This window comes from Oncorhynchus mykiss, chromosome 20 (assembly GCF_057628025.1).
Source record: "Oncorhynchus mykiss isolate SJ-2025 chromosome 20, ASM5762802v1, whole genome shotgun sequence".
Taxonomy (NCBI): domain Eukaryota; kingdom Metazoa; phylum Chordata; class Actinopteri; order Salmoniformes; family Salmonidae; genus Oncorhynchus; species Oncorhynchus mykiss.
Genome location: NC_143041.1, coordinates 38692370 through 38706073, shown reverse-complemented (window position 1 = coordinate 38706073; position 13704 = coordinate 38692370).

The window sequence follows — 13704 nt, the reverse complement described above, 5'->3', positions numbered from 1 at the left end:
CTAGTTAGCTATTGCCATACACATCTGATTAATCTGGGCACTATTTAAGCCAGTGACAAGGTGGCTAGTTAGCCAATAAGCAGAGATAATATGGAGAGCTAAAAACAGGTAGTTAGCAACCTAGCCATTTCATTTGCACTCGCCCTCAAAACACAATCAAAATCAAATTTCATTTGTCACTTGCACCGAATACAACACCTTACCGTGAAATGCTTACTTACAAGCCCTTTACCAACAATGCAGAGTATGAAAATACTGGCTACATAAACTAATGTAAAAAAAAGAACAAAAAAAGAACAATAACGAGGTTACAGTTGAAGTCGTAAGTTTATATACACTTAGGTTGGAGTCATTAAAACTTGTTTTTCAACCACTCCACAAATTTCTTGTTAACAAACTATAGTTTTGGCAAGTCGGTAAGGACATCTACTTTGTGTATGACACAAGTAATTTTTCCAACCATTGTTTAGACAGATTATTTCACTTATAATTCACTGTATCACAATTCCAGTGGGTCAGAAGTTTACATACACTAAGTTGACTGTGCCTTTAAACAGCTTGGAAAATTTCAGAAAATGATGTCATGGCTTTAGAAGCTTCTGATAGGCGAATTGACATAATTTGAGTCAATTGGAGGTGTACCTGTGGCTGTATTTCAAGAACTACCTTCAAACTCAGTGCCTCTTTCCTTGACATCATGGGAATATCAAAAGAAATCAGCCAAGCCCTCAGAAAAAATGTCTGGTTCATCCTTGGGAGCAATTTCCAAATGCCTGAAGGTACAACATTCATCTGTAAAAACAATAGTACACAAGTATAAACACCATGGGACCACGCAGCCGTCATACCGCTCAGGAAGGAGACGCTTTTAGAGGTGAACGTTCTTTGGTGTGAAAAGTGAAAATCAATCCCAGGACAACAGCAAAGGACCTTGTGAAGATACTGGAGGAAACAGGTACAAAAGTATCTATATCCACAGTAAAACGAGTCCTATATCGACATAACCTGAAAGGCCGCTCAGCAAGGAAGAAGCCACTGCTCCAAAACCGCCATAAAAAAAGCCAGACTACGTTTTACAACTGCACATGGGGGACAAAGATCGTACTTTTTGGAGAAATGTCCTCTCGTCTGATAAAACAACAACTGTTTTGTCATAATGACCATCGTTATGTTTGGAGGAAAAAGGGTTAGACAAGCAAGCCGAAGAACACCATCCCAAAGCATGGGGGTGGCAACATCATGTTGTGGGGGTGCTTTGCTGCAGGAGGGACTGGTGCACATCACAAAATAGATGTGAGGTAGGAAAATTATGTTGGTATATTGAAGCAACATTTCAAGACATCAGTCAGGAAGTTAAAGCTTGGTCGCAAATGGGTCTTCCAAATGAACAATGATCCCAAGCATACTTCCAAAGTTGTGGCAAAATGGCTTAAGGACAACAAAGTCACGATATTGGAGTGGCCATCACAAAGCACTGACATCAATCATGTAGAAAATTTGTGGGCAGAACTGAAAAAGCGTGTATGAGCAAGGAGGCCTACAAACCTGATTCAGTTACACCAGCTCTGTCAGGAGGAATGGGCCAAAATTCACCCAACTTATTGTGGGAAGCTTGTGGAAGGCTACCCAAAACGTTTGACACAAGTTAAATAATTTAAAGGCAATGCTACCAAATACTAATTGAGTGTATGTAAACTTCTGACCCACTGGGAATGTGATGAAAGAAATAAAAGCTGAAATAATTTATTCTCTCTACTATTATTCTGACATTTCACATTCTTAAAATAAAGTGGTGATCCTAACTGACCCAAGAAAGGGAATTTTTACTAGGATTAAATGTCAGGAATTGTGAAAAACTGAGTTTATACGTATTTGGCTAAGGTGTATGTAAACTTCCAACTTCAACTGTAGCCTACGCTGCTTGAACTGACACCCAGTGGACCTGTAGTCTAATATAGCCTACAAACACCGTTCAGATCTGCCCCCTGGCAGTTATTCCTAAAATATTCAATATTCACTAAAATCCTCCAGCTGCAGAATTATTTTCCTCCTGCGACAAAAGGGGTCAAATTAAGATCCAACATCTGTAGGATGAGCCATGACAAGAATACGCTATATACACTACCGTTCAAAAGTTTGGGGTCACTTAGAAATATCCTTGTTTTTGAAAGAGAGCACATTTCTTGTCCATTAAAATAACATCATATTGATCAGATATACAGTATTGACATTGTTAATGTTGTAATTGACTATTGTAGCTGGAAATGGCTGATTTTTAATGGAATATCTATATAGGCGTAGAGAGGCCCATTATCAGCAACCGTCGTTCCTGTGTTCCAATGGCATGTTGTGTTAGCTAATCCAAGTTAATCATTTTAAATGACTAATTTATAATTAGAAACCCCTTTTGCAATTATGGTAGCACAGCTGAAAACTGTTGTACTGATTAAAGAAGCAATAAAACTGTCCTTCTTTAGACTAGTTGATTATCTCAAGCATCAGGATTTTTGGGTTCGATTACAGGCTCAAAATGGCCAGAAACATAGACTTTCTTCTGAAACTCGTCAGTCTATTCTTGTTCTGAGAAATGAAGGCTAATCCATGCGAGAAATTGCTAAGAAACTGAAGATCTCATACAATACTGTGTACTACTCCTTTCACACAACAGTGCAAACTGGCCCTAACCAAAATAGAAAGAGGAGTTGGAGGCCCCGGAACACAACTGAGCAAGAGGGTTTAGTTTGAGAAACAGACGCCTCACAAGTCCTCAATTGGCAGCTTCATTAAATAGTACCCAAAAACACCAGTCTCAACGTCAACAGTGAAGAGGTGACTCCGGGATGCTGACCTATGCAGAGTTACAAAGAAAAAGCCATATCTCAGACTGGCCAATAAAAATAAAAGATTAAGATGGGTGAAAGAACACAGACACTGGACAGAGGAACTCTGCCTAGAAGGCCAGCATCTGTTTAAGCTCTCTTGGGTAGGGGGCAGCATTGTGAATTTTGGATGAAATGCATGCCCAAAGTAAATATGCATATAACTGGTATATTTGGATAGAAAACACTCTAAAGTTTCCAAAACTGTTCAAATAGTGTCTGTGAGTATAACATAACTGATTTGGCAGGCGAAAACCTGAGAAAAATCCATTCAGGAAATCTTTGTTCTTTGTTATATAGTTTTCTATTCACTGCCATTACAGTATCCATGGACTCAGGACTCAATTTGCAGTTCCTATGCTTTCCACTAGATGTCAACAGTCTTTAGAAATTGTTTCAGGCTTGTATTCTTATAAATGATGGAGTAAGACCAGTCTGAATGAGTGGACCCTGACGTGTCACAGAGCTTTTTCATGCTCAATTCCGAGAGAGTGCATTTCTTGTTTACCTTTTGTATATTTTTTTTGTCTGCCTGTTTTAACTGCGTTTGAGCCTGTGGATTACTGAAGAAAACGCACGATACAAAGAGACTTTATCGAACAAAAGGAACATTTATTGAGTAAATGAATGTCTTCTGAGTGCCACCATATGAAGATCATCAAAGGTAAGGGATTAATTTGACCTCTATTTCTGAATTTGTAACGCTTCTGCTTGGCTGGTTACTGTTTGTAATAATTTGTCAACTGGGCTATGTTCTTGGCTAGGTATGTTCTGGGCTAGGTATGCTTTCACCGAAAAGCATTTTATAAAATCTGACACCGTGGTAGGATTAACAAGAAGTTCATCTTTAAACCTATGCAAAATATGTTTTGTTTTCTGAATTTTTATAATGAGCATTTCTGTATTTGAATTTGGCGCTCTGCAATCTCACTGGATTTTGGCCAGATGGGATGCTAGCGTCCCACATACCCTAGAGAGGTTAACAGTGTCATGACGTTGCCCTCTTTGGACACAGCGAGCACAATACTCCTACCTCTGCACCATCCCCCCCCCCCCCTCTCTCTCTCCTACACTCAGGCTGCTGAGTTCAGAGAGGTCATAAATTCCTGGAGGAGAATCTTCCTCATGGCCAGACAGTATAGAGAGAGCGTGAGTTTCATAGAGAGAACAAAGGAATTTATTCCACCTCACAGAACTGGAGAACCGAACAATATTTATGTTCTGGAGAATGTATAAAAGATCGGTGAAGAATCCAGCTACGAACTGGTCCATTTGGTACAATTTTGTGAAACTCACGAGAGTCAACACAGCCGCATTACCGTAACCCTGTTTTTTTTAGAGTCTCAGTTATGGGGCTTACATCTAATTGTTGTATAAAATGAATGAGTAAAGATGAAACTATTTGTGAAATTATGTAACGTGATTTTAGACTGTTTAATGAAGGAAACTCCAATTCCCTTTGGAGTTTAACTAAATCAGAGGACCACCCCCAGCACAGGCAGGACCCGGCGTCATGGGACCACCCCTTTCTATGTTCTGAATAAAACCCCCACCTGGGTTTTCCCACTTCAGACCGAGCTTACCTCAATTACGAGAGGGCTAAGGGTTGAGACCAGACCAGCTTACCTCGATAACCACGAGAGGGCTAAGGTTGCAGACCATGCATTTCTCTTGTTGAAAACCATACCACGTGGTTAAACTCTTAGACTATTGATACCAACAGAATAAGAACAAATCTTTGATGCTAATTACTAGTCTGCAGCTAGGAATTAGGTATCATTGAACGCGAAGACCGACAACCGCCGAAACATCTATTCTATAACAACATGAATGAATGTTACTCTGAACTATCCATTCTAACCACGGCAGAGAGAGAGGGCGGACAAACTCTCCAACAGAAACAAACTTTTCAACAAAGATCCTGACGACACACTGAGCGTAAATATATATTGATTGCAATTATTCCCGAATGAGTGAGCGTTCAAGTGCAAAGGATTAGCATTTCAATTGTTATACTTATCAACTTTGTAGTATCTTATCTCAGTTGACCCCCACTTCCCTTTTTGTCCACCAAGCCGCGATACCTGTTTATCCCATTGGGAAAATCCGCTATCATTTCCAAAAAAATAAAATAAAATAAGTCTTCAGTTTTAATGATGCCAAAGACACGACAACAGTCTAATGGCCTGGGGATAAACCGTTTCTATCAGTCTCTCCTCCCAGCTTTGATGCACCTGTTCTGTCTCCTCTTTCTAGATGATAGCAGGGTGACCAGGCACTGTTTCGAGTGGCTGAGGTCCTTGATGATCTTCTTGGACTTCCTGTGATACCGGGCTGACCTCACCACCATCTGGAGAGCCCTGTGTTTGCGGACTGTGCAATTGTCGTACCAGGGTTTGATACAACCCAACAGGATGCTCTCAATGGTGCATCTGTAGAAGTCTGTGATGGTTTTAGGGGCCAAGCTGTATTTCTTTAGCCTCCTAATCAAAGTTTATTTGTCACGTGCGCTGAATACAACATTACAGTGAAATGCTTACAGGCTCTAACCAATAGTACAAAAAAAAGTATTAGGTGAACAATAGGTAGGTAAAGAAATAAAACAGTAAAAAGACAGGCTATATACAGTAGCGAGGCTATAAAAGTAGCGAGGCTACGTACAGACACCGGTTAGTCAGGCTGATTGAGGTAGTATATATGATAAACAGAGATTAGCAGCAGCGTAAAAAGAGGGGTTGGTGGGGTTGGGGGGAGCACACAATGCAAATAGTCCGGGTATCCATTTGATTACCTGTTCAGGCTTGGGGGTAAAAACTGTTAAGAAGCCGTTTTGTCCTAGACTTGGCACTCCGGTACTGCTTGCCATGCGGTAGTAGAGAGAACAGTCTATGACTGGGGTGGCTGGGGTCTTTGACAATTTTTAGGGCCTTCCTCTGACACCGCCTGGTGTAGAGGTCCTGGATGGCAGGCAGCTTTGCCCCAGTGATGTACTGGGCGGTACGCACTACCCTCTGTAGTGCCTTGCGGTCGGAGGCCGAGCAATTGCTGTACCAGGCAGTGATGATGTCGATGTCGATGTCGCAGCTGAAGAACCTTTTGAGGATCTCAGGACCCATGCCAAATCTTTTTAGTTTCCTGAGGGGGAATAGGCTTTGTTGTGCCCTCTTCACGACTGTCTTGGTGTGTTTGGACCATTCTAGTTTGTTGGTGATGTGGACACCAAGGAACTTGAAGCTCTCAACCTGCTCCACTACAGCCCTGTCGATGAGAATGGGGCCGTGCTCAGTCCTCCTTTTCCTGTAGTCCACAATCATCTCCTTAGTCTTGGTTACGTTAAGAGATCGGTTGTTATTTTGGCACCACCTGGCCCGATCTCTGACTTCCTCCCTATAGGATGTCTCGTCGTTGTCGGTGATCAGGCCTACCACTGTTGTGTCATCTGCAAACTTAATGATGGTGTTGGAGTCGTGCCTGGCTTTGCAGTCGTGGGTGAACAGGGAGTGCAGGAGAGGACTGAGCACATACCTCTGGGGAGCTCCAGTGTTGAGGATCAGCGTGGCAGATGTTTTGCTACCTACCCTCACCACCTGGGGCGGCCCGTCAGGAAGTCCAGGATCCAGTTGCAGAGGGAGGTGTTTAGTCCCAGGATCCTTAGCTTAGTGATGAGCTTTGAGGGTATTACGGTGTTGAACGCTGAGCTGTAGTCAATGAATAGCATTCTCACATAAGTGTTCCTCTTGTCCAATTGGGAAAGGGCAGTGTGGAGTGCAGTAGAGATTGCATCATCTGTGGATCTGTTTGGGCGGTATGCAAATTGGAATGGGTCTAGGGTTTCTGGGATAATGTTGTTGATGTGAGCCATTACCAGCCTTTCAAAGCACTTCATGGCTATGGACGTGAGTGCTACTTTTCTGTAGTCATTTTGACAGGTTGCCTTCGTGTTCTTGGGCACAGGGACTATGGTGGTCTGCTTGAAACATGTTGGTATTACAGACTCAATCAGGGACATGTTGAAAATGTCAGTGAAGACACCTGCCAGTTGGTCAGCACATGCCCAGAGCGCACGTCCTGGTAATCCATCTGGCCCCCCAGCCTTGTGTATGTCATCCTGTTTAAAGGTATTACTCACGTCGGCTACGGAGAGCGTGATCACACAGTTGTCCGGAACGGCTGATGCTCTCATGCATGCCTCAGTGTTGCTTGCCTCGAAGCGAGCATAGAAGTGATTTAGCTTGTTCGGTAGGCTCGTGTCACTGGGCAGCTCGTGACTGTACTTCCCTTTGTAGTCTGTAATAGTTTGCAAGCCCTGCCACATAAGATGAGCGTCAGAGCCGGTGTAGTATTATTCAATCTTAGCCCTGTATTGACGCTTTGCCTGTTTGATGGTTCATCGGAGGGCATAGCAGGATTTCTTGTAAGCTTCTGGGTTAGAATCCCGCACCTTGAAAGCGTCAGCTCTACCCTTTAGCTCAGTGTGAGTGTTGCCTGTAATCCATTGGTTCTGGTTGAGGTATGTACGTACAGTCGGGACGACATCCTAGATGCACTTTTTGATTAAGCCAGTGACTGATGTGGTGTACTTCTCAATGCCATCGGAAGAATCCCGGAACATGTTCCAGTCTGTGATAGCAAAACAGTCCTGTAGTTTAGCATCTGCTTCATCTGACCACTGTTTTATAGACTGAGTCACTGGTGCTTCCTGCTTTAATTTTTGCTCGTAAGCAGGAATCAGGAGGTTAGAGTTGTGATCGGATTTACCAAATGGAGGGCGAGGGAGAGTTTGTACGCGTCTCTGTGTGTGGGGTACAGGTGATCTAGAATTGTTTTCCCTCTGGTTGCACATTATATAGCTGAATATAGCTGAAAACTCGAGGCAAGTAGTGTGGCCTGCACGTCTTACCGGTGTGTGCTGTTCTATCTTGCCGGTGCAGCGTGTATCCTGCTAGCTGAATATCCATGTCGTCATTCAGCCACGATTCCGTAAGACATAGGATATTACTATTTTTGATGTCCCGTTGGTAGGATATTTGTGATCGTACCTCGTCTAGTTTATTGTCCAATGATTGCACATTGGCGAGTAGTATTGACGGTAACGGCAGCTTTCCCACTCGCCTTTTCCAGGTCCTGACCAGGCATCTGGCTCTTTGTCCTCTGTACCTGCGTTGCTTCCTCTTGGAAATAACGGGGAAGTCGGCCCTGTCTGTCACGATGTTCGTAATAATGAATGTCGGACCAAGGCGCAGTGTACGTTGAGTTCAACATAATTTATTAAAGAAGTTAAACTTTAGCAAAGACAAAACTATAAACAATATCCCATAACCCACAGGTGGAAAAAATGCTACTTATGTATGATCCCCAATTAGAGACAACGATAGCCAGCTGCCTCTAATTGGGAATCATATCAAAACCCCAACATAGAAAAAAACAACCTAGAACCCCACATAGAAAATATAAACTAGACTAACCACCCAGTCATACCCTGACCTACTCCACCATAGAAAATAAAGGCTCTCTATGGTCACTTGATGATTGAGTTGGAGACGTGTGTTGCTATACAGTCATGGGTGAACAGGAAGTACAGGAGGGAGAGGAGCACGCACCCCTGTGGGGCCCCCATGTTGAGGATCAGTGTGGCGGAGGTGTTGTTGCCTACCTTCACCACTGACCCAGGGCCTTGAGCTTAGTGATGAGCTTTGAGAGCACTATGGTGTTAAAGTCAAGGAACAGCATTCTGTGGGATGGGCAGTGTGCCTTGCAATGACGATTGTGTCATTCGTGGATCTGTTGTCGGGTAAGGTCGAGGTGATATGGTCCTTAACTAGCCTCTCAAATCACTTCAAGATTACAGGAGTGAGTGCTATGGGGCGATAGTCATTTAGTTCAGTTACCTTTGCTATTTTGGGTCCAGGAATAATGGTGAACATTTTGAAGGAAGAGTGGGGGACAACAAACTGGGATATGGAGAGATTGAATATATCTGTAAACAACCCAGCCAGCTGGTCTGCACATGCTCTGAGAACGCGGCTTGGAATGCCGTCTGGGATGGTAGCCCTGCGAGGGTTAACACGCTTAAATGACTTACTCACGTCGGCCACAGAGAACAAGAGCACACAGTCCTCATGAGCAAAGGGGGTCCGCGTCCGTGACTTGATGTTGTTTTCCTCGAAGTGGGTGAAGGAGGTGTTTAGCTTATCCGGGAGTGAGGCATCGTTAGATCAACACTTAACCCTGCTGAGAGCACTGAAACACAAAACTGACATTTCATCAGAACTCAGTGTGCAGTGCAGGGTTGCTCCTGTGCAGTGGCTAACAAGATATTAAATATAAAGGAGCTTATTGACATCTTCAAAATAATGATAAGATTACAAATCATTTATAATATTAAACTGAAATATATTCTGCTATCCATGGGCTCAGTTGTTTCAAAAGGCATGCTAAATGAGGAGAATCTAGGTCAGGGATGTGCATCTGGGCAGGCCCCTTTTGAAGACACTTTAATATACACTGAACAGAAATACACTAACCAAAAATATAAATGCAACATGTAAAGTGTTGGTCTCATGTTTCATGAGCTGAAATAAAAGATCCCAGAAATGTTCTACAAGCACAAAAAGCTTATTTCTCTCAAATGTGTTTACAGCCCTGTTCGTGAGCATTTCTCATCTGCTAAAATAATCCATCCACCTGGCAGGTATGGCATATCAAGAAGCTGATGAAACATCATGATCATTACACAGGTGCACCTTGTGCTGGGGACAATAAAAGCACACTCTAAATTACACAGTTATGTCACACAACACAATGCCACAGATGTCTCAAGTTTTGAGGGAGAGTGCAATTGGCATGCTGACTGCAGGAATGTCCACCAGAGCTGTTGCCAGATAATTAAATGTTAATTTCTATACCATAAGCCTCCAACTTTGTTTTATAGAATTTGGCAGTACGTCCACCTGGTCTCACAACCACAGACCACGTGTATGGTTTCGTGTGGGCGAGTGGTTTGCTGATGTCAGCATTGTGAACAGAGTGCCCCATGGTGGTGGTGGGGTTATGGTATGGACAGGCGTAAGCTACAGACAATGAACACAATTGCATTTTTTCAATGGTAATTTGATGCTGTGATGAGATCCTGAGGCCCACTGTCGTTCCATTCATCTGCCGCCATCACTTTATGTTTCATCATGATAATGCATGGCCCCATGTCTCAAGGATCTGTACACAATTCCTGGAAGCTGAAAACATCCTAGTTCTTCCATGGCCTGCATACTCACCAGACATTTCAGTCATAGAGCATGTTTGGAATGCTCTGGATCAACGTTCTACGATGCTCTGGATTGACGTGTACGACATGTTCCAGTACCCACCAATTTCCAGCAACTTCACACAGCCATTGAAGAGGATTGGGACGACATTCCACAGGCCACAATTAATTAGATGTGTTGCGCTGCACGATGTAAATGGTGGTCACACCAGATACTGACTAGTTTTCGGAACCTAAGTCTAGGTTCCTGGATATTACAAAAGGTGTACCACAGGGGTTGGTATTGGGACCTGTTCTCTGTAATATTTATATAAGTATATTGGTCTCTCTGTTAAAACTTGTAATAGTCATCCATATTCAAATCAAATTTGTTTGGTCACATACACATGTTTAGCAGATGTTATTGCGTGTGTAGCGAAATGCTTGTGTTTCTAGTTCCAACTGTGCAGTAAAATCTAACAAGTAATATCTAACAATTTCACAACAATACACACAATAGACACAAATCTAAAGTAAGGAATTTAACTAAGAATATATACTGTTATGTATGCCATTGCCCCAACTGTAGACCAGGCATTGTTAGAGCTGCAATCGGACCTTGTTAACTTACAGAAAGCCCTGGTTTATTAATAATGTGCACATAATGTGGCTACGACTAAATATATGTTGTTCTCTAATTCTCAAGAAAATGTTTCAGATGGACTAAATATTTATTAATTGAATGGTTCTCCCATCGATCGATCGGGTTCCCGTCTCTATAAATATCTGAGCTTCTGGTTTGGCAAGGATTTAAAAAACATACTAATGAGTTAGTTAAAAAGCTAAGATTTAAGTGGGCTTCATTTTTAGAAATTGATCTAGCCTCTCCTTAAACAGCAGGAAGCAGATCGAATAGTTCACTTTCCTGGCAGTTCTTGATTATGGTGACACAATTTACCAGAATGCAGCAACCACTACTGTTAAGCCTTTGGATTCCAACTTCCATAGCACCCTTCACTTTATCACAGGTGAGAGCTTTAATACTCATCACTGCATCCTTTATGAAAAACTCTTGAGGTTCCTCGAGTCTCCACCGAATGAGGCAAATCCTCTTTCAGTTTCAGTTTCCTCACCACTGGAACAATTTCCACAAGTCATTACAGTTAGATGTTCTGGTGTCGCTCGGACAGCTTAGGGTGTTAATTGAGGACCTAGTAGCTGTGGACTGTGACTGTTTTTCATACATTTTGTGTGTCCTGTTGATTCCTGCTTTATTTTTTAATTGTATTGGTTTTTGTATTTTTTTTCCCAAGGTGGCGTAGCTGTGCAGACGTGTTTTGTTCGTTCTCTCGTGTACTTTTGTATTTTTTCGTCTTTTTTGTACATATTTCAATTTTATTTTCAATCTCTTCTCCATTTTAGTTCAATTATACCTTCCAGTAACCTACGTCACCCAATGTGATACGGAACCGCTATTATTTGCCATTTTTAGACTTTAAAACAAGAACCTCAGCCATCAGAAGCTAACCATTAGCTACAAGCTATTTAGTCATTGTTAGCCACTGCAAGCGGCCTTTACCTTCTGCACAGGTACCAGTCCCTTTTTTAAATATATATATATATACAGTGGGGCAAAAAAGTATTTAGTCAGCCACCAATTGTGCAAGTTCTCCCACTTAAAAAGATGAGAGAGGCCTGTAATTTTCATCATAGGTACACTTCAATGACAGACAAAATGAGAAAAAAAATCCAGAAAATCACATTGTAGGATTTTTAATGAATTTATCTGCAAATTATGGTGGAAAATAAGTATTTGGTCACCTACAAACAAGCAAGATTTCTGGCTCTCACAGACCTGTAACTTCTTCTTTAAGAGGTTCCTCTGTCCTCCACTCGTTACCTGTATTAATGGCACCTGTTTGAACTTGTTATCAGTATAAAAGACACCTGTCCACAACCTCAAACAGTCACACTCCAAACTCCACTATGGCCAAGACCAAAGAGCTTACAAAGGACACCAGAAACAAAATTGTAGACCTGCACCAGGCTGGGAAGACTGAATCTGCAATAGGTAAGCAGCTTGGTTTGAAGAAATCAACTATGGGAGCAATTATTAGGAAATGGAAGACATACAAGACCACTGATAATCTCCCTCGATCTGGTGCTCCACGCAAGATCTCACCCCGTGTGGTCAAAATTATCACAAGAACGGTGAGCAAAAATCCCAGAACCACACGGGGGGACATAGTGAATGACCTGCAGAGAGCTGGGACCAAAGTAACAAAGCCTACCATCAGTAACACACTACCCCGCCAGGGACTCAAATCCTGCAGTGCCAGACGTGTCCCCCTGCTTAAGCCAGTACATGTCCAGGCCCGTCTGAAGTTTGCTAGAGAGCATTTGGATGATCCAGAAGAAGATTTGGAGAATGTCATATGGTCAGATGAAACCAAAATATAACTTTTTGGTAAAAACTCAACTCGTTGTGTTTGGAGGACAAAGAATGCTGAGTTGCATCCAAATAACACCACACCATGAAGTGTACCTATGATGAAAATTACAGGCCTCTCTCATCTTTTTAAGTAGGAGAACTTGCACAATTGGTGGCTGCCTAAATACTTTTTTGCCCCACTGTATATATATAAACAATGCCGGACACCTGCCGTAATCCCTGGACCATTCTCCTGATCTTCACAGCTAGCTAGCACCCACCGTGTTAACCAGTACTGAAGCTATCCCTGAGACCCACCTCCCGGCCTACTCAGTTGTTCACCCGGACACGGCTAGAACACACTACTCCACCGGATCACCGCTGCTACCGAGTGGCTATAGTGGCTAAAGCCTCTGCCCCGAAGCTAGCACCAGTTAGCCGTAAGCCAGGCGTATCTACAGTATAGAAAACTAAATTACTACATTTACAATACCTCTTTTGCCACCTGGCTTGGATCCTTAGTCGACACGGCGCCCCGCCGCACCACTACGACAAGTCTGCCGACTAATACTCCATCCGCTGTGCCTTCAACCGGCCTCCGTCGGAGCAGACGCTTCTACTAGCCCCGGGCTATTAACTTTAAACGCTGCGTCGCCCGCGTGCTAGCGTGGTAACGACTACTCCGCGGCCTCCCTGTTCCATCTTTTGCTGCCCCTGTACCCTATGATCACTTGGCTACATAGCTGATGCCCGCTGGACTGTCCATTAATCACAGTACTCCATTCTGTTTATACTGTATATACTGTATATATATATATATATTTATTTATTGTTATTTCTTTATTTCTTTATTTCTTTATCTGCCGGCCCCAGCCGCAAACTCAGGCTCTGTGTGTAGTTAACCGACCCCCTGCCCATTCATCGCCATTTTACCTGCTGTTGTTTTAGCTAGCTCTCCAAATCAACACCTGTGATTACTTTATGCCTCGCTGTATGTCTCTCTCATATGTCAATATGCCTTGTAGACTGTTGTTTAGGTTAGTTATCATTGTTTTAGTTTACAATGGAGCCCCTAGTTCCACTTATTATACCTCTGATACCTCCTTTATCCCACCTCCCACACATGCGGTGACCTAACCCATTATAACCAGCTT